The following is a 23,563-nucleotide window of genomic DNA, read 5'->3' as shown; positions in this document are numbered from 1 at the left end:
CATGGCCCTGCCTTCTCATTGATAGGTGGGTAAATCCAGTCATTCACTCACAAAATCTTCAAGAAAAAACGAGAAGTCTGATTTATACATGCTTTATGTTTGTATATTTTGGATCAATGTATTTATGGAGTTGAGGCTGTAGTTTTAATGTACAAGCAGAGATAGAACATTTGGCGTTGAAACTGCTCAGAGTAAGCAAAGATCCTTACTTTCAGTAGGAACACTGAAAAGGCTGCCCTTTAAGGAATGGGGACTGGAGGTGCCCTATCATCTGTCTCAGGAAACAACAAAGAAGCCTCCTAGTTAATGCCTACTCTGAGTTTTTGGTAGAAAGAAAAGATAAGTCTTTCTTGAAAAGTTAAAAAAAAAAACAAAAACAAAGTCTGCAAAAGCAGTGAAGATTGGGGCGCCTGGTTGTCGCAGTCGGTTGACCTTCAGCTCAGGTCATGATCTCACAGTTCATGAATTCGAGCCCCACATCAGGTTCAGGGCTGACAGCTCGGAGCCTGAAGCCTGCTTCTGATTCTGTGTCTCCCTCTCTCTCTGCCCTGTTCACACTCTGTCTCTATCTCTCAAAAATGAATAAACTTAAAAAAAAAAAAGCAGTGAAGAAAGCAGCATTACAATATGATCATAACATGCAAATGAAAAAGCAGATGACAAAATGAAAAAATAAAGGCTGAAATCATACTACACCAATATATTCTTGAATATTATGAACAGATAAATACTTCAACTAAGACAGCTCTGTTATATTGTTAAGCCTTATCCCTATGACTCTGAATGCATTGAGATATCCTGTCCTACTTATGTTCTATTACATGACAAAAGAAAGTTTGCAGATAAAATTAAAGTCGCTAACCAGTTAACTGAGTTGTTTTCTTTTCTTTTCTTTCTTTCTTTCTTTCTTTCTTTCTTTCTTTCTTTCTTTCTTTCTTTTAATGGACCTGAATGGACCTACTATAATCACATGCCTTTAAGGTAAGTGTTTTCTTTGGCTGGAATCAGCAAAGACAGAGATTTCCAGTGTGAGAAAGGGTTGACATGTCATTGCTGTTTTGAAGAGGTAGGGAGCTACATAAGAAGGAATGTGAGCTGCCTCTAGAGGGTGAGAGTGGCCCACTGCTGATAATCATCAAGGAATTAGGACCTTCAGCTTCATAAGGATTGAATTTTTCCAAAATTTGAATGAGGTCGAAAGTGGAATTTCCCCCAGAGCCTCTTATTAAAAGTCCAATTGGACCAACACTTTGATTTCGCCTTCAAAGGCTGTAAGTAGAGAATTCCATCGAACCTGTCCACACCTCTGACCGATACAACTGTGAGATAATAACTGGGTATTTGTTTTATGTTACCAAGTCTGTGGTAGTTTGTTTTATAGCAATAAAAAACTAATATAACGGCAAAAATGTTTAATGTTATTAATAAGAATAACAATGATAAACAGGCAAAAAAAATAGTCCACCAGGGTAATTAAACAGGTGCAATGATAATCTGCTCCAAAACAACTTGGAATAATAAAAATAATTAATAGATAATAATTATATTTAATATTATTAAAGAAATGAAAGAAAAATATAGATTATACCAGGAAAAAAAAGTCTGCGATGGAAAAGAAGGGCACATTTGACAAAAGAATTAAGTAGAACAACAGGAAGGGGGAAAAAAACTTGTAGTCTTTAACATTTAATAGTATTAGTTTGTTGAAAGGCAGTCAAAAAACTTTAGAAGACAGAATCAGTAGGCGAAAAGATGAAGTGGGAGAAATAATCTGGAATGAAAAAGAGAGGTGAAAGATCAAACAAGGACAAAAATAATGCTGTTAGTTTGAGAAAGCTTACAGGAAGACTTGAAGGAGAGGCATTAAACAGCACATCTGTGATGGTTAATTTTAATGTGTCAACCCGACTGGGATAAGGGATGCTCAGATTGCTGGTAAATTATTATTTCTGCTTGTGTCTATGAGAGTGCTTCCAGAAGAGATTAGCACTTGAATTAGTACAGTGAGTAAAGAAGGTTGCCCTCACCATTGCAGGTGGGCACCATCCAACCCATTGAAGGCCTGAACAGAGCAAAAAGTCAGAGGAAGGGTGAAGAGCTCTTTATGCTTGAGCTGAGATTTACATCTCCTCCTGCCCAGATGACAAATTATGGGAATTCTCCACTGCCATAATCACATGAGTCAATCTCCTATAATAAATCTTTTCATCTATTTATTACCTATCTATCTATCTATTTATCTATCATCTCCTATTGGTTCTATTTCTTTGGAAACCCTTGACTAATATGATATCCACATAAAGGTGCTAAAAACAGCTACTGGTATGGAATCAGTTCTCTATAAATATTTTTACAAGGATAAAATTTAAATTATTTAAAATCTAATTTCAATTTTTGTGTTTATATTAGATTATCTAAATGGCTAAGTACAGAAGAATAGCAAATGTAATATGATTTTTGCAAAGTGCTCCATATACCTCGTGCAAAATTAATATTCAATCAAATAATTTTGAAATGAACTGAAATAATAACAGAAACACAGGTAAGGACCTTCAAATTTTGGAGCATGCTTTATCATTTTTAACAAGAATGAAAAAGGGTTGCTTTGAGGTTTTAAACCTATACCCAAGATTATGTTGTTATAGATTCAGAACTATAAATTAACCCTTTAGCTTGAACAAAGATTTCAAGAAAAACTAAAATGAAACAAAAAAACTTCCATTGAAAAGAGTAACCAGTCATATTTGTGCCAGTCAATTCAAAATCAAATAATTTCCAAACTACAAAGTCTTAAATAGAAAAGTTGTTACTACATACAATCTAGATATTGTATAAATAAATTGAACATTTTATGGGGTAGTTTGATATGATGTGTATTGTGAAGTAAATAGGCAAGAAGACCTCACAAATTATTGTTTATTTTGCTCGTTTTTATTGTCTTCTACTTATTTCTGTACAGCAGGGAGGTAGGAAAATTACTTTTGATTAATGAATGAAATGCATTTGCCCCTGAGTTGGATTAAGAAAAGCAAAACAAAACAAAACAAAAAACAACACACAAATCCTGAATACACTGGTTTCCTAGAAGGAAATAACTGAAGATTGTCTGTCTGAGGGACAAGTTAGCTCAATAAAGAATATTATTACACTGTGCTTTCCCTAAGGAAGAGTTTTCCGGCAGTAACCTGAAATCACTCTCCTCAATATAACTCAGAATTCTTCAGTAACAGGAAAGGACTTTACTTTTTCTAGAACTAGAAACACATATTGTTGGAAACTTTTAATTGTAAAGAATCTAACCAAACAGAATAACCAATCAGCTACTAATTCAAAGAAATAGTGAACATCTTTAGTTACTATTTCAAAGTAGCTATTGACCTAATAAATCTATATTAACTTTTCCAAATTTCCTAAATATGTCTAACTGTGGCTTTGTATAATGGTAATTCATTATTGGAGTAATAATTACTCCTTTTTTTCTGACTTAAAAAAAACAACTCTTATATTTTGAGAAGTGTATTTTATATGCTTAAAGCCAAGTTTCTGATTCAGTTAATTTAATAACTTACATGAGTTGCACTGAGTGTATGAATTTCAGTTATGCTGGACATTTCATCTGGGCCTTACGATGGAAAAAAATCTATTAAATACTACCGGCATATGGCTATCAGACCTTCTCTTTTCTGTGTTCAAACCACTCTTTCTTTGTTTGGTAGGCTGGACTGGAATGAAAGAACATGAGCTGAATATTTCATACTGTGCTGGTATGTATAATTCATGATCAAATCCTTCAAAAAGAAATAGATAAGAAGTACTGAAAGCTATAAATGAAATATTTTTATACTTAACAGAGGCACTGCATAAAGATCTTTTAAGACTTGTCTGCACTGATATCAGGAAGAATAATGAAAAATAACAATTCACTAAAAAAGAATCAAAGTTGCAGAGAAGGCAACTAAAAATGAGAAAGAGAAGCAGAGAAAGAAGTAAACAGAAAATAGATCATTCTTGATATAAATTGCAGAAATAGTTTTCTCCCAAGTAATATATGAAAATGTTCACAAGTTTTGGCTCAAGATATTTTAGTCTGTTATTCACTTCTTCCTTTTCTGTTATGAATGTAAGGTGCATGATCAAGTTTTTAAAAGAAGACTTTCCAAAATACAATTTTAAACATAGAATTAAGGATAAGTATAGTGAGTTCATTCATTGATTTTAACATCTATTATCCATTTATTAATTCCACATATCTTTATTACTGACCAGTATATAACTAAACTTCCGGTAGTTGTTAGGGGTATAGGTTTTATAAGCAGAGTAACTATACGTATAATTTATTATCCAAACTAGGACACTTGGAATGTGAAAGGGAATGCTGATGCATGGAATGTTGAAGAAATAGTTAAAAAATGAGACTGTCTCTGTAAAAGCAAGGTGCATAAACACTCCGCTTATAAGACTTGCTCTTTTGACTGTTTTCAAAGTTCTACCATTGTATTGCAAAATGAACATAAAACTGTATAAAGTGATCCGACACAATTTTAATGTAAGCAGCTCCAGTATAGTAGGAAGTGTGTACAGGATGGAACTCACCAAGCCATAGGAGGTCATTAAAAGTGTTTCAGAGGAAGTAACTTAAAACTGAGGAAAAGGTTAAATAGCAATTGTGTGGTAAGTAAATATCAAGATTAGTAAAACACTAAAAATAAATCCAAAGCCCCTAACCAAATAAACCACCCAAAATAGGAAGAGATTATACAATACCTTCACAAGAAATAAATGAAATTTTGTGTCTGGGTTCTCAAAGTCCTATAGTAGGTGGAAAGAAATGCCTAGTCTCAACTGTAGATTCAAATTATTATGAAAAACTGCTAACGTACCATTGCAAAATTCTGTTAAACTGAGAGAATAATCTAATTTGGATTAATAATAGAAGCCACAAGATAGTGTTTCTTGTGGAGTTCTGCACCACCTTTCTCTAAAATAGAGACCCTGCTATCTGAAAACAAGTTTAAGGCACAGTTAGTTATTTCTCCTGGACTACTCTCCCTAAACCACTCATTTCCACTTCCAGCCAAGTAGTTAAACAAAGACACAAGATTTGCTATCTTGTTAAACACCTGAAAGGATGTTTAGAAACTCATGAAAAAAAAATCCAGATGATACAGGATTTGCCTTATCTTGTATTATAACTTCATGTTATTTTGAGGAGTTACTAGATAATATTTCAATATCTTTTATCAATTAAGATAAGAAAAAATGTATACATATATACACACACATATATATGCAGTTACATAACATATATATAATTCATCTAATGTTCTAAAAAAATCGTTCTTGCAAAAATGTTTTTTATAATGCGAAATATATATTTCCATAATCATAACTGTTCTCTCAATATTTCCATTTGATATATATAGTATTTTATATAACTTAATGGTGATAATAAATTTTAAAAAATGAGTTTAACATTGAAGTTAAAGAGCTGGATATTTCCTGGAAAATCAATTCTTGTACATAGGAAAAGTTTAAGATGCTTCATACAAGGTAGAACTACTAGTTATTATCTAAAAAGCCTTGATTCCAAATCCATTTCATGATCCATATGTACATTTCTCTTTATAGCTTCTTAATTTGTTTATCCAATGACTGTTCTAAATTCAATAAGTAAATCTATGTTGTTTGGTATACCTAAAGATCAGTTAAAAACTCACAGCCATCAGTTTATATCATCCTACTTCAAAGTCCTTAATCTAGATGGTTTCCATCTCCAATAAGTGTCAGCTATCCATCTACATGGCACAACATTAAACTCAGTTATTATAGGACACTGTTCTATTCCCAAAGTGATACTCATAGCATTCTCTTTCCTTCACATCCCTTGACTTCCATGGTTTCTATTTTTACAAAGTCAGTCAAAATCTCATATTTTACTTAGTCCACCAATTCCCTTCAACTATGCTAAGTAGCACTGATTTTATTATAGCAAATCAGCATCTCCTACACCCTCCCCCCAAACTGCCTCATTTTTCTTTCACTACAATCTTTATCAAGCAACCTTGGAGAACTCTGCCTCACTGGCCACGCCTCTTGCTATTGGTTATTGCTATGAAGTTGTCCTATGAAATGGTATTCAAATCCCACAAAATAATTTTTAAGTGTTTGTCAATCATTTCATTTATATTTCTTGGATGGCTGTTTCTGTGATCATTCTTGAATTCCTCACATTTTTCTTGCAGCAAGATGATCTTAGTTCATGATGTATTTCTCCGATTTTTCAGCATTCCACTGAGGAGACAGCTATTGAGGGAACACAACTCATTTGAAAACTTGAAGTTTCTGCTTGCAAATGTGCTTCTATAAGAGTCTTTAGCAGTAGTGTCTCCATAGGCTGTGCTTCCCTGTATGTCATTCTGCAGAGTACTAAACTTCAGCTTCACTTGTTAATCTCTGAAGTATCTAATTCCAGCACTCTATTGAATTCTTATTGTCCTTTACCTGTGGGGATGACTAAGGGGCTACAGTTGGACATACCATTTCCTCATTGAGACTTAGGAGAAAACAGATCCAGTCCTTAATAGTGCCATTCTGGTGTGTGTGTGTGTGTGTGTGTGTGTGTGTGCACGCAATACCCACTATTTTTTAAGCACCGGTGGTTCTGGGTTTATTAATTAACCATTTCCATGTCCACTGATACTATTAATGAACATTGTGGGTGCTATATTTAGCTGCTTATCATTTTAAGCTGAAAGGATATGTTCCACTTATGAAAAATTGTAGGTGTTATCAAGCAAAGTAAATGTAAATATTTGGAATTCAGAGTATTTTTTTGTCGCTCAAATTACATTGATTTAGAAGTTCATTTGTTCATTCAATAAATACTTATTGAAAAGGGTGGTATATAAGAAACATATACATTGGTTTCAGAATTATAAAATCTGGGTTTGATTTTCATCTCTCCTACTTAGTAGATATCTGACTTAGGTAGGTTATATAATCTCTCTGAACTTCAGTTTTCATATCTGAAAAATGAAAGTAATGATTTTTAACCCACAAGACTATGAGAACTAAGTTAGAATACATGCCTAGAATATAATGTATAATGTTTCAAACACAGTAGATGTTGACTATCTTCTTATTACCTATGTGAAATTCATCTAGGAAAAAAAAATACCCAGAGGAAAATATATGCCAATAGCATGAAGGCCAGGAGGGGAGAAAGAAAAGTATGAAGTTGTACAATTTTATACTGTATCAAAATACTATCATATCTATTGAATATGGTCTTTGATAAGTTGAAATATGAAAACTAAAGCAAGTAATAAAAACAGGTAAAGATAATGAGCTAGTAATGAAGAAAAAGGAATCACAAGCAATATTAACTTCATCTAAAATAAAGTAGAACCAAAAGGAAAAAAAGGATAGCCTAAGTAGAATGGAAGTAGATTTAAACACAACCAAATCAATACTCGGATTAAAAGTAAATTAAACCCCAATTAAATATTACAACTAAAATAAAATATTGCCAGGTTGGATGATAACAAAGTAAAAAGCAATCATAAGTTGTCCATGTTATTGGTAAAAAAAAAAAAGGCATCAGTAGCTTACAATAAAAAAAAAAAGTCATACTAATACTAATAAAAAGAATAAAGACTGGCTATAGTAATACCAGAAAGGTAGATTTCAGAAAGAGAAAGAATATGACGAAAAATAAAGAGACCCTTGGGGTGCCTGGGTGGCTCAGTCAGTTGAGCATCCAACTTCGGTTCAGGTCATGGTCTCGTGGTTCATGGGTTTGAGCCCCACATTAGGCTGGTTGCTGTCAGCATGGACCCTGCTTTGGATCCTTTGTCCCCTTCACAATCTCTGCCCCACTCTCACTCATGCTCTCTCTGTCAAGAATAAATAAAACATTAAAAAAAAAAGAGACTCTTGTAATAGTAATAACTAAGGATGCAATTAAAAAGACATAAATCAAAAACATAAACAAAATGTTTACACACCTATTAACAGAACTAAAAGAAGTAAAAAGTTATAAAAGAATGAAAAGATAAAATATTTTTATTATCAGAGACCTCATTACTTGTTCTAAAAAATTGATAGTGCAAATAAACAGAAAATCAGTAAAAATATAATAGACTTAAACAATATTATTGATTAACTTTTCTTAATATTTATAGATCCCTCTATTGAACAACAGCAGGATGCACAATTATTCAACATGCAATTTGATCACTTACCAAAATATACCATATTATGGACTGTAAAATGAGTCTCTATAAGAATTATATCACACAAAATTTGTTTTCTTTTTTTAATGAATGAAATTATAAATCAATAACAGAAATTATATCTTAAAAATCTCAAGTATTTTTTTATTTTTATTTTATTATTTTATTTCTTTTAGAGAGAGAGAGAGAGAGAGTGCATGAGCAGGGTAGAGGGGTTGAGGGAGGGAGAGAGAGAGAGAATCTTAGGCAGGCTTTATGCTCAGCATGGAGCCCGAGGCAGGGCTGGATCCCACCCATCATGACCTGATTCAAAATCAAGAATCGGATGCTCAACTGACTAGCCACCCAGGCACCCCTCAACTATTTTTAAACTAAATTAAAAAAAAAAAACCAAACCTAACTGTCAAAGGAAGAATGGCAATGACTATTAGAAAACATATGAACTGGATGAAAACAAAGTAAACCAACAAACAAAATTTGCGGGATGCAGCCAAGGCAGTGCTAAAAAGAAATGTAAAAAGAAGCGCATTAAACACTAACATCACAAAAGAAGAATAACCTAAGATGCCACCTTAAGAAAATAATGATATGAGAAATTCAAATTAAGCACAAAGTAAACAGAAGGAAATAATACAGACATAAGGTGTAACTAACATAGAAGATATAAAACGGTGGTTGGTGTCTCCCTCAGCACCGTGGGTATTTGGGTTCAAGATTTATTTGTTGGGTGAACTGTTCTGTACATTGTGAGATGCTTAGAAACATCCCTGCTTCTACCCACTAGATGCCAGTGATACTATTTTACGTGTCACCAAAAAAAGAGCATCTGCAAGCATTCAAACACTGCCAAATGTCCCCAAAGAGGCAAAGTTGCCTCTTCCCTCTGCCAGTGAGAACCGCCACTCATACCAGACAATCAATCAATCAATAAACATAAATAATCTTATTACCATTATAAAAAATAAGATGAGTGAAATCACATATATGATAATTAAATAATAATATGTTTATACTTGACACCAATTTAGAACAATAAATTCAGTAAATTAGATAAAAAGGAAAATCCTTGAATGAGACCTACTGTGAAAGCTCACACTAGGAGAAATAGATAACTCAATAGCCCTATATCTGTAAAAAAAAAAAAAATACTGGAATTGTAGTTTAAAACATACCCACAAAAACTTTAGTCCCACATTGCTTCACTTGAGTATTCTTCCAAGCATTAAAGGAAGAAATCATACCAATTTCACATAATTATTTCAGAAATAGAGAAGGAACAATCACTAATATATTCTATGAGGAAGCATTATCCTCATACCAAAATTAAAAGTAAAAAAGAAAAATCAAGAAAGGAAAACTACAGATAAAAACCCCTCATAAACATAGATGCAAAAATTCTTAACCAAATGTTAGCATATTGATTCAAAAATATAAAAATAATAATGTCATTACTAATTGAGGTTTATCCCAACAATGCAAAGTATATTTTTTTAACATTCCAGAATTCCCTTTGTGATTATATGGTGTTAAGCTGGCACCAAAGTGAAAATCCACTCTCAAGAGAAAACCCACTCCCTTCAGAAATTTTGTTCTTTAATAAATACATTCTAAAATCTGTCTCAACTTTGGTTCAAACAAAAACTTTTTGAAACTGTTTATTGTCAATTTGTTTCCCACACAATCCTTTATATTTGAGGTTAGTAAGTGTCAGATAGATTACATAACCTGTCATGGTTTCACAGATAGGAAATTCTGATATTCAAAAATAGGATATCTGATTTCAACACTTAATATCTCCATTGCCTTACAGTTTCATTTTGTTTGAATTATAAAGCTGCTTCTTCCAGTATCACAATGCAAAGCTATATTGAATCATTGGGCATCTTTAGCAAATTGACTGATATTATCACATACATTTGTATCAATAACTCTACTATGTCCTACTATACAATGAAGTCTCTATTTCTCAATTCTTAACATTTGTTCTATGGGAATACATCTTCAGTTATAAATTCATATAATAAACATATGAGTGTAAGTAGCAATTTTTAAAGTATTTGTGTATACGGGGCACCTGAGTGGCTTAGTCAGTTAAGCACTGGACTCTTGGAATCAGCTTAGGTCATGACCTTACAACTGGTGAGTTTGAGCCCTGCATCTGGCTCTGCAGTGACAGCACGGAACCTGTTCGGGATTTTCTGTCTCCCTTTCTCTCCACTCCTCCCCCTCTGATGCTCTCTGTTTCTCTCAAAAATAAATAAATAAATATTTAAAAAATAATAAAATACTTGAGTATAGAAGATGTTTTATATTAAGACACAAAAAGAATATGAAAAAAATTATTCAGAATTTTCTGGCAGTAATACTTTTCAGACATATGTGTTATTTTAATATTTTAAGATATTTCTTTGAAAGTATTTTATGCACGTATATGTCTTTTCCTGTTTTGTTTTACTTGGAACAAGGATCAATGACTATAAACCAACATTGTGCTCATTGCCTTTTGGCCTGGTTTTGCTCTCTTTATCTGTAGATTAAATCTCCTTCCATATCCACAACCATATGAAAGAGGTTCTAATGGATATACCCATGTTAAGCATATCAAGAACTCTGAAGAGTCTGAATTTTACCCTATTTGCACACTAGTGAGGCAGCCTGTTAGAGTTTCATGCAAGCTGACAGAACACAGAAGACTCCTGGGTCAGAGATAAAAGTCTATTAATATACAGCAGGCAGCAGGAGCTTCATGTTCATGCCCATTTCCCATGGTCCCCAAATCCCCGGTGAGCCCAGATGGATGTGTGCACACAGTTGGTGTGTAACATAGCAGATGACCCCTAAAATTAGGAAATTCTCGTCTCTTATAATGAGATGGAAGCAAACCTGCCCAACATTTGCTCCAGAAAAACAAACTAACAAACATCTTTATTGTAACTGTAACAATAGTAAACAACGGACCCTCTGTAGCAAAGAAAAACTCTCTCTCCCAGGGCTGCTTGTTTTACAAACATCCTTGGAAAAGCAGTCTGTAGCAAAGGGACATCAGTGTCTCTGCTATGGTGGGCAGAAACGTGAGAGTCCCACGGAGAACTGACTCCCCACCATGAAGATTTGCAAGCCGTGTCCTGTGGTTTCACAGGACAGAGACAAGACTGTTTTGTTTTCATACTTCCTGGTTGGCTTTCTGACTCAGAGATTGGATTGGAAATCTATAATCTCTTATTTTTAATTTGCTTTTACCTAATGATACTTATACACAGTTAGCTCCCCAAATTCAAATTTCCCAGGACAAATCTGCCAGTCGTTTTTCTGTTTATCTATCTGCTGGAAAGTACATAAAGAAAAGGGGAGCACTCTTCATATTAGGAAAGTAATCTTTTCTTCCTTAAAAAAATAATAATTAGTACCTGCCATAAAGGAACTGGTTTTCTTATTTGTACATCCTTTTTGTTTTTGAACCATGTTAGAGGCTCTGAGATAGCAACTTTCCACTGTTTTTCATTCTGGTAATTTTGCACTGTTCACAATAGAGCAGGAAAGATAGGGAAATGGTTTAGATAACAGGCTCAACCGTTAGTTTTACTTTTGACTTTTTATTTTATGTTTCTTCATGTACATTTCAGTGCAAGGTAATAATAAAAAAATTTAGGAACTACTACTCAGATCCATTTTATATAGGAATTCTATCTGTAGATTTTTTGTGTGTGTATGTGTGTATAAATTAGAGCAGATGTATTCTAAAGCTACATTAATATAAGGCGGAAGTCAAAAAAAACTAGATCACTTGGGCCTCCATCAGAGAAAATATATATATTTTTAATTATAAGAGGTTTTTCACCACTATACCCAAAGTGACAAAGCTTGCTATGTTTCCAAAGAATATTTCAGTTTATGATATTTCCATGTTCCTTTTAAAATATTAAAAATCACAGGAGCACCTGGTGGCTCAGTCAGTTAAGTGTCCGACTTTGGCTCAGGTCATGATCTTGTGGTCTGTGAGTTCGAGTCCTGCATTGAGCTCTGTGCTGACAGCTCAGAGCCTGGAGCCTGCTGCAGATTCTGTGTCTCCCTCTCTCTCTCTCCCCTCCCCCACTCACATTCTGTCTCTCTCTCTGTCTCTCAAAAATGAATAAAAGTTAAAAAGAATTTTAAACATTAAAAATCACAGCTAACCAGATTTCTTCTCTCAGACTACATTCCTCAATTGAAGCATAGAAATATTCTTTTCCAAGTTGGTAGCTCTAATTTTGGTTTTGTATATATCAGGATAGTATTCAAAATTTAGGTCTTAAGCAACAAACGTGAAGTAACATTATTATAAATCTACTAAATCCTGTCTGTTTACTAGGTCTTAAAAACATGATTTACCACACCCCTGAAAAATCCCAGTAGTTGCCAGGGTGTTATTTACTCTCACATAGAACCTGTTTTTTCCCTTCTCCCCCCCCACCCCAACAGGACTTATTGTAGGGACCATCTCAGAATAATATTCTTCTTGAGGTATAAATGACCTCAAGTCATTAAATAAGCTGAGTATGATTTGATTATATAAGTTTGGGCATATTTATATACTCACAGAACCATCACCACAATTGAAAAAATAAGTACATCACGTCCAAAAGATTTTGGACATGAAACTTTTGCCCAACCCAAGATCACTAAGATTTTTTCCTCCTTTTCCTTTTTCGAGATGTCTTATAGTTTAGGTTTCCCTTTAATCTCCAGCTCATTTTGAGTTAATTTTCCTCATGGCATAATGTATGAAAGTTAATTTTGTCTCAAAATGATGTGCAATCAATCTAACACCATTTTTGAAAGATTATCCTTTCTTCATTGAATTGCCTTTGCAATTTTGTCAAAAATTAACTGAATACATATAATTTTCATATTTATATCTTTATTTGATTGAAGAGATTAATATTTTTCTTTTTTAAATCACAAATGAATATGGATTTTGTCAAATACTTTTTATGTATCAGTAGAGTTGGTCATATGATTATATTTTCTTTTTCATTTTGTTATGGTTATTATTTTTTTCTTTTGGCTAAGTACTTTTCTATTTCTCTTTTATTATCTTTCTTGAGTCATGGGTTATTCATAAGTTTGTTACTTAGTTTCTAAATATTTAGTCAATTACCAGAGATCTTTTTGTTATCAATTTCTAATTGAATTCTATTATGACCAGGAAGCATATTTTGAATACTTTTATTCTGTGGATAATTTTACCTAGAGGGTCAATTGGAGAAAAAAATTTAGGAGAAAAGCAACTTATATTCCACAAGCAGCCTAATGCACTTCACATTAAAGAGAGTTCATTATTGTCATTAGACAAAAACCAATTATGGGGGCACCTGGATGGCTCAGTTGGTTAAGTGTCCAATGCTTGATCTCTACTCAGGTCATGATCTCAGGATTCATGAGATCAAGACTGAGCCCCTGCATCCGGCTCTGTGCTGACAGTGTGGAGCCTGTTTGCGATTCTCTCTCTCCCTTTCTAAATATCACAACTTAAAAAAAAATTATGGCCTAATTTAACAAGTGGGTACATTTATAAGATATAGAAAAAGAAATACAATAATCCTTAAGAGTTTGAAATGTTGCTCTATTTCACATACAGCAACAAAAATACATAAATTGACTCTAACATTTAGGAATAAGGATCCATCAAAGGAGACTGAGAACCAGCAGCCAGGGCAGTAGGAAAACCAGAATAAAGTAGTGTCAGGATGACTGAGAAAGAGGAAAAATTTTCCAAGGAAAAGGAGGGATCAACTGTTTCAAATACCACAGGAGCTAAACCATCACTCCTGAAATCATACTTACTGGCCTGCTCCTGTCAACCATGCATCCTTAGCCACCTCCCCACCAGTCCTGCATCCTCAAAGTTGGATTCCAATTGAGACTGCTCCCTTCAGAACACATTACTCAGAAGAGGAAAATGTCTCAAATTTCTTCTTTTTCCTCTATCTCCCTTCCACTGCTTATCCATTTTTCTATATTGTCCTTTTAATAAATGAATTTAGGTAACAAAGAACTATAAGCCCATTTAAAACTGGCATATGGCTTAGGCAATGGCCACCTATAACCTCTTAACTAATGAACAATGTTCAGGAACATCTACTTTCTTTCATAATAAAAAAGAATAATACACTGTGACCAGGTGTGGTTCATCCCAGAAATATAAAATTTAATTTGAAATCTAATGATAAATGATACATAAATAATTCTGTATTTGTATTAATACTAGTTTATTATTTATCGAATTATAACATTGTAACATTAAATATTGTTATTGTATTTGCCCATCACATAATCATTCTAAAAAACTGTAAATTTTAAAAATCTACTTGACATAAAGCTAAAGTTGAGAATTACCATAGAGAATTTTTTGAGACTCAATGAGATTGAGGCCAAAGCTTGTTGGTTTATGCCCACCCTTTCCTCTCCCTGTTCAATATTGTAACATATAGTTGACATTTGGATGTTTTTAGATCAATTTTATACTTTAATTTTTCTGTGGTTTAAAAATGTTGCTCTGTTCCATTGGAACAGACTTGTGAGGCATTATGTAGGGAATGCATTAAAGAACAATTTCTATGGATGCGTATGTAAAATAAGTTCATATAAGAGAAATTACTTTTAGTTATGTTGCCCAATGTCACTATGGTGAAATAAAATTTAAGTGTGTATGTAGTCTACTCTAATAATGTTAGTTAAACACTTGAAGCATGTAACTAAGATTTGGCTTTTATCCACCAAACGAATTGCTCAGATAGTCTTTCTCAAAGTATTCAATCCAGCTGAAGATTCTCATTAGAATAAAAGTGATATTGAGAATGCATTTTTTAGATTTACAAACAAAAATCACATCAACATATATATATATATATATATATATATATATATACATATATATATATATATATATATATATATATACATATATATGTACACACACACATATGTATGTAAATATATATAATCTTTCAGCTAAACTATTTACTTACTCAAGGCCCAATTCATTAGATCCTTGAAAAAGAGATAATGTCATATTCAGTAAATCATATCTGAGGTATCACTGAAGTGTTAATTATTTCTAAAAAGATTATAACACATACTTACATATGCCAGAGAAATTCATACATTTTTGTAACTATGACCTCCACGTTTTTTTTAACTTGAGAGAGAGAGAGAGAGCGAGCAGAGGAGAAGGGCATAGTGACAGAGAAAATCTTTAAGCAGGCTCCACACTCAGTGCAGGGCCTACCATAGGGCTCAATCCCACAACCCTGGGATCGTGACCTGAGCCGAAATCAAGTCTGACACTCAGTAGCCCGAGCCATCCAAGTGCCTCTGACCTCCATATTTTGTATATACATACAAACACACACAGACACACATATTGTATCATACATATACACAATATGTAGACATGCACATAATTTTCCTCAGGAGTGACACATCCTTAGAATATAATAAAACTAAATATGGAAAGTGAGGGGAGAAGAATAATTTGAAGAGAATTTGAAGAGAAAATACCATACCTCTTTGTGAAGTGACAATATAGTTATGTTGGTAAGAATGCAGTCTTGTTATTAGCAAATACTAGCAGATTAAGCTTGAAATATGATAAACTCTCTTTTGGGGTTTGTGAATTCATTTGTTCATAAACATATTTACTGTAGCATAGTCCTATTCTGATGCAAGTGGTGTTGTTAAACTTTACTTTTATCTTCTTCACGGTGACAATTGAAGCCTATACCTACATAAATCGAAAAGCCAAATTTTAGAATGACTCTAACTGAACCAGTGACTTCAAATAGAGAGAATCATCACATCAGGTATGCCTTGCCTCAGAGATGATTTCAAGTCTCAGAAAACTCACTTCACATTCCAAAATAATATTCTGAAAGAAACAGACATATGTGAAATATATTCTACATCCTAAGTTATGATATTTGTAAACAAACCAGTTATTCTTTACAGCAACAAAGAGAAATTATGCCACCAAGTAGTTCAAATCTTTACTCTCCAGCCTATCAAAATCCAAGAAAGTTATATTAGATCAAGTTAGACTTACACTTATCTATCAAAGCAAACTAATGATTTGGGAATTTCTAATCATTGTATGAATATAATTATAACCTGTTAGCAGGAAATTTAGTGATTAATTCTGCAATTGTCTAATATGGCATACATTAAAACTTTTTCTAAAGGAATATCAGTTTTCTTCTGGAGAATTAGGGGAATTATTACACTTTTCTATCCACTATGAGTGAGCTGTGGCCATGTAATTTTATCTGTTCACTCAAAATAAATGAAAGTTTAATTTCCTATTTTCTCTTCCCCTGCTGTGGTAGCCCTGTTGAGATGGAACATCCATCGGCATGAGTACCTCATGGATTATATTCAGCCTAATTGACCTGGACATCATAAGATGAACAGGAAGTAAACTTCTGTTGTTTTAAGCCAAAGAGATTTTTTTTCATTAGTAGCAGCTAGCCGACTACCAAATATACAACTAGTATTCTCAGCTAGTATTCTCAGAAAATAAGGAGAGATACAGACAGACAGGGAGGTGGAATTCTAAGAAGTATTGAAGAGCAAAGCGACATTTAAATGTGAAAATAATTCCTATTAGGTAGTGCCATAGATACGTTGAATCATATTTTGAATCAAATTCAAAAACATGTAGATTCAATAAAAACACTTAAAAAGAAATAAAAGCTACAACCAAAGTAACACCTCAAAATCCGAAATACTTCATACTAGAGTCTTCAAGAATTCTTGTAAGGATTTTAGTATAAGTTCTCCCAGTCATTTTTTTTTAAATGGACATTTTGTTTGCTTTCTGGTGGGTCTGGTTTTAAACAACTGGAACAGATTCTGAAAAACGTAAGCAGAAAGCATCTTATTGGAAAGATATGGAGGAGATCATAAATGCAACATAAATGTTGGTAATTCAGGAAATTGGTTAGGGACTGAGAGAGGTTATATCTCAAAGAACATAGTTAGGAACATAACCCACAGTCTGGTTTGGAAAATTTCACAGGAAAACTGCTGTCTTCTGCCCCAGCAAGCTCCACAGCATCTGGTATCAGTCATCTCTTTTACGAGACTTCAGATTGCGGGATTCTCTGAATAATATATACAGAATTTTTTTCATCTTAGTGTCATTGAACAAAAGATCAAGATCACAGACTAGAACATCAAGGAAAAGAAAAGGAGTATACAGACCACTTATGACTTACAGAATTGGGTCAGAATCTTATTTTAGGATTTAGGCTAGGTAGCAAAAACATAGTAAGAGTTCCCTACTTTACAACAAAACAAAACAAAACAAAACAAAACACACACACACGAGTATATTTCCAAAAAAATCAGTTATGCTTTTAAAATTTTATAGATTTTTTTTCTTTTATTTGACTCAGTAGAATTCTTTTCTTTTACATGATTTTTTATAGCTTCAAAATAATTCACCTTAGCGATTCAAATAAAACTATCTAATGAATCCCATTGAGTTTCTTTTTTTGCTTTTGAAAACTATAATAGTATAACATTATAAATATTTAAAATTTTTCTTTCAAAATTAAACTCAGACATCTATTTCTGAGTAAAGGGGAAATGTATTAATATGTATTAGTATAAGAGTAAACAGCATTCAATCACATTGACTGCAAATATTTAATCAATAAGCAGAGAGGGAGAGGGAATGAAATGTAAAACTCCTCTTTTATTCAGACCTCACAATTCTCCTCAGCCCCAAGCGGAAACTACTCATAATAGTTTGGACCATGTATCTCCAGTCTTTCTTTTTTTTTTTTTTTTTTAATCTACTTGTGATAATTACGTATGCACTGTTTTGCAACTTCATTTATTTACTTAATATATCTTAGGAGTATTTTCATTAATAAAGTTCAGAAAGTTCTAACTCATATAAGTCATTCTTTTAAGTGTCTATACAGCATTACATGACACATTTGCTATATTATTTGTATATACACAACTTGAAAGGTATTTAATTTGTGTGTATTTCAATTTTTAATTATTATAATTCTATATATGACCAACCATAACAAAAATGCTAATATTTAACCATATTTAAAGGCAATTAAATATGAAATGAAATTATCATATGGCTCCATATGGTACTGTTGGAGAAAGACTGCAACAAATATTTGAACCCCCAATTGCATGGCATGTACTTATATGTATATACTTTTTTAAGATTCCTAAAGCTGGAAATGATGGAGGAAACCACAAACATATTTTAATCTTTTGATTACTAATATATGTATAGATAAGCCCATCACTATTTTCTACTCTCACAAATGGTTTATTTTATTTATTTAGTTTTTACAAATGGTTTATAAGACTATCAATATTCTACATCTTCCTCAGCACTAGGTTTCATTATCCTTTCAACTACTGACAAAATGATAGACAAGAATACATTGCTAAAATGTTACTATCATCACACATTTCCCTATAAAAAACATTGCCAATCATTTTAACCTTTTCTATCTGATAAGCAACAACTTATATCTCACTTATTTCCCTATATTTTCAATGCCTTTTGATTTTGCATTTTTTAATTGAAATTTGTGTTGAGATCATTGTAAATTCACTTGAAGTTGTAGGAAATAATAGAACTGTTGTGCACTTTACACATTTTCCCTTAATTGTAAAATTTGGCTAACTGTATTTTAATATCACCACCAGGATATTGATATCAATACAATCATCCAATCTTATTCAGATTTCCCCATTTTACACATATGCATGTATGTGTGTAACTCTATTGCATTCCGTATAATTTTTTTAACATGTACATGTTTGTATATCGACTATCATGATTGGTATTCTTAGCAAAGACCTATTTTATAAATATATACACTCCCTTCCCATCTGTGCCAATACCTAATTTTTGGCAATCATTAATCTGTCCTCTACTTCCAAATTCTGTCTTCAAAAATGCTATATAAATATAAATGTATTAAACAGTATGAAATCTTTTGCAATTATCTTCTTTTTCCATTCAGCAAAATCTTCTTGGGATCCATCCAAGAAGTTGTGTGTATCAATAATTCCTCCCTTTTTATTGCCAAGTACATTTCAGGATTATGTGTGTACCACAATTTAGCATTTCCCTGTTGAAGGAAATGGTGACTGACTGCAATTATCAATTATTACAAATAAAGTTGTGGACATTTGTGTATAGATTTTTTGTGTGGTCATGTTTTTAGGTCTCTGACATAAATGCCCTAAACTGCAATTGTTGGATTTTATAATTGTATGAGTAATATTTTAAGAAAGTGCCAAATTTTTCTAACATGTAAAAGTTGTAAATTTGTTTGCTAATATTCACAATTGTTTTTATTTCTTTGATGATGGTTAAAGTCACATAAAATTAAACCTAACTTTACTATTAAGATTTTTCTTTCCAGGGCCTTCCTGGGTGGCTCAGTCGGTTAAGTGATGAACTCTTGATTTCGACTTCATGGTTCATGAGAAGGAGACCAGCATCAGGCTCTGTGCTGACGGTACAGATTCTCTCTCTCCCTCTCTCTCTGCCCCTCCCCACCTCAAAATAAATAAATAAACTTAAAAACAAGATTTTTCTTTCCAGAAATTAGGACAGTAAACTATTTAATTAGAATATAGACAGATATTCACTTCTAAGCCATCTGTTTACAATATTTTGGTATTCAATCTTTTTAAATAAAAACAGAGCTAAATCTAAAACTATTCACACTAATTGTTTTTAAGGCAATATTTTTTATGTTTTTCCATAAATTTCACAATTTAGATTTTAATTTTAATCATCATGAGTATCTTTATTTTTTTCTCTTTTATATTTTAGTAAAACTATTCTTAAAGATAACAGGCTTCAGAAAGTCAATTCCTGTCACTTGGGACACTCATGGAAAAAGTGACAAATTAAGTGTAATAGAACTTAAACAAAATGACTAATAATGAGTAACCAAATAGGAATTAATTGGCAGGGAAAATCAATTTAGAATTAAAAGATAGTTTGCCTCATTGATTTTCACAGCTCATTGAACAGCTACTATTGTTCGTTGTTCTCTGAACTAGACTAAAATTATGGTTAGACTTCCTCCACACATGAGGACATCTAGGTAAAGTCCAGGTATGCAATAAAGCTAAGTTATTAGGTGTTTCCTTGCAGGGTACCTTTAAAAGGGAAAATAAATTAAATTTCTGAAAGGTCATAAGATTAATGCCACAGAGATAGATTACCGGCTCTATGTACATATCAGGGACATTTGTAACAGTCAAATGTATGGTGGTTTCTTACATCATTTTTTTTTTTAATTTTTTTTCAACGTTTATTTATTTTTGGGACATAGAGAGACAGAGCATGAACAGGGGAGGGGCAGAGAGAGAGGGAGACACAGAATCGGAAACAGGCTCCAGGCTCTGAGCCATCAGCCCAGAGCCTGACGCGGGGCTCGAACTCACGGACCGCGAGATCGTGACCTGGCTGAAGTCGGACGCTCAACCGACTGCGCCACCCAGGCGCCCCCATCATTTTTATTAGTGTGTGTGACGGTGCCTCCTGACAGAGGGACAGGTTTTAATTAGCATTTTCCGACACAAATTTTCATATATGCCCTAAAAGTCTCCCAAAGCAAAATCGCTTCCAAGTTGTTCCATAGTCTTTGTTGCATTGTGGGGCAATCTCAAGTTCTTTTATGAGAAAAAAATATTGATCTTATGTGTTGGCAACTCTGCAGTCTATTTTTGTGTATATTTAGTTACTGCTTCTCAATATGTAGGCTTCTTCCATATATAATTAATATTACCTTTCTTTTTAGGCCTACTTTTAAATTCATGTTTTTCTTTGTGTAAACATCATAGAACTTATAATAATAACTTATAATCATAGACGAAATTATAGTTCTCTTGTTGGAATCTTTACTATTGGAGTAGGTTAATTTCAAGACATGTTAAAGTTTCCTAGGAAACTTTATTTCATTGAGAGATTTACTGTTTTTCATCTACATGCTTCCAGTTATCTCTGTGGTTAAAAAAAGTTATCTCTGTGGTTTATTATATCAGATATATAGGCTTCGTTAAAATTAAACTTCATTATTATTGAAGTACTAGTCCCAATTGTTTTTATTATAATATAATAAAATATATTATAATTATATAATTAATTATAATATAAAGAATAATTATAAAGTATAATTATAATATAAATTATATTTTATATAATTTTATATAAATATAAAGTATAATAATATATAAAGTATAATTATAAAGAATTATATTATGAAATAATTCCTCAAAGAGTTTCTATAAAAAACTCTAATTAAAATGACGTAAGTCTTATCTTAAAATATTTGCATTATTAATTTGTCTTAGGTTTTAATGGCAGTATAAATGAATACTTCTACAAACAAGTCTCTGAATGCTTCTCCTACTATTGTTAACATCAGAAAGAGAGACTAGCCTTGAAAACTTCCTGAACAGACAAACACAGTTTAATCATACAAACAAAGCTTAATTTAGCTTATTTTACAAAGCCAACTTGACCTGGATCATTTCTTGCTTGTGCTTCTGGAAATGATAAACAAAACTTGAACTATTTCCCGAGGTTGATATGTGGTAACCACTGAAAATTGTAACATTGCAGCCAGTCACTGAGACAGGTTAACAGTCACAGCTTTCTCACTACATAAGCTGCTTTATAACATATACACTACTGACTCTCATTTCACATTCTGGTTTGACTGTTCTTGGATTACAAACTGTCTTTTAGGTGGGTGCACAACAAATTTTAACTAGTTACCGTTTTAGTGATTCATGGGTTTTACTTTGGCTATTTTGAGCATCTATCTGACACTATATAACTCAATACTTTCCCAGTTTTGCTTGTCTGCCAGTATGATCTGAATTTGTCGTTCAACTGAAGTATTCAATATGTTCTAATATAACTTATCCAAAAGTGATAGAATTTTTTTGTCCTGTTGAACATATGTGAGGGATAAATCTTGGGTAAACCAAGACAATTCACACATGAAAAGAAAAGAAAACAAAACAAAACAAAGACTATAGAGTTAAGTAGATAAATGGTACAAGCAAGAATATAATTCATTCTGTTTACATGATTTATGACATTAGAAGAAAAATTAGTATTTTGCAAAGGTATTGATCCTGAAAAGGGTATACATTTTGTTTTTCTCCCCTCTCTCGGAGACAGTGATGAAGTGTTACTCTTTTGTTACCTAAGATACCAGACTTTAAAGTGTATCCATCCACTGCTAGGTTTTCTCAGGCGAAGGATAGGAAAAATGTTCTACTCTTTTCATTTCTTTCAAAAGCAGTTGAATGGAAGATCTATATTTTCTACACAGTGTATTTAGATACTTTGTTTACAAAGATACATTACGTTTTATTAAATATTGATTTAATCTTAGTTACCAGTTGAAATGTCTTAAATAAAATTTTAGTCAATTTTGAGAAAGAAAAGATTATATAAAAATCAGAGGGAATTACCAAAGATGCTTCTGAAAATATTATTTCAGTCTGATAAAGTTTCTCTTTATTTAAACCATCTTTTATACACAATAGGGTTAACTGTGCAGCCTCAAACTTATTTTCCTATTATAGAGTTTTTGAAGGGAGGAAAGAAATAGAGAATAAGAAATGGTGTTTTTCTGGTTATTTTTTCATACTTTTAGATATATCTTTAAATATTATAAGCCATTTGAATTAATTTTCCTGTAGTGTTCCAAGTAAAAATCCTTATATGTTATAAAAGGAAAGGAAGAAGACATTAAATAACTATACACATGGTACCCCTTTACACAGCCCCCATGACTATGCTAACAGATAGGTAAAAATATGTATACTACAGGAAGTAGGAACTGGGGATCGTGTACTTATATAGAGATTTGAATCCCAGTTCTTTGATTTACTGGTTTTGCTGCTTTGTTCATGTCATAGCACTTTTCTGAGCTTAAGTTTCCTCATCCCTAAGTGGAAGTAATGACGCTGTGTTATTGCAGTGTTAAGGTATCCTGAGATAATATATACCCTGTGTTGTATTAACCCCATCTCCACATTTTCTACTTTTAGTGTTAGGACACATCTTATGCTGTGCCTCTCTTGATGGAGACTTACCTTGAATGAAAACACCATAATATAGTAAAAATTAAATAATAAATGCAATACTTTTTAAAACTTTTTAAAATGTTTATTTATTTTTGAGAGAGAGAGAGATAGAGACCAAGCAGGGGAAGGGCAGAGAGAGAGGGAAAAAGAATCCCAAGCAGGCTCTGTGCCATCAGCACAGAGCC

At 32.7% G+C, this 23,563-nt stretch overlaps 1 long non-coding RNA gene across 3 annotated transcripts in view; it reads left to right on the top strand.

Moving 5' to 3' along the window:
• Positions 1-23,563, top strand: part of LOC128316024 (uncharacterized) — an 82,264-nt gene that overhangs the window by 45,273 nt on the left and 13,428 nt on the right. For 2 of the 3 annotated variants that reach the window (XR_008299384.1, XR_008299383.1), the window contains one exon: positions 3,717-3,764. The exons of the other annotated variant lie outside the window; for it this stretch is intronic. This is a non-coding gene — a long non-coding RNA (uncharacterized LOC128316024). The remainder of the gene's footprint in view (positions 1-3,716; positions 3,765-23,563) is intronic. 3 annotated transcript variants of the gene reach the window in all.

This window comes from Acinonyx jubatus, chromosome B3, assembly GCF_027475565.1.
Source record: "Acinonyx jubatus isolate Ajub_Pintada_27869175 chromosome B3, VMU_Ajub_asm_v1.0, whole genome shotgun sequence".
In the NCBI taxonomy this organism is placed as follows: Eukaryota; Metazoa; Chordata; class Mammalia; order Carnivora; family Felidae; genus Acinonyx; species Acinonyx jubatus.
Note: the sequence above shows the minus strand (reverse complement) of the source record. Positions and strands in the feature narration are given on the sequence as shown.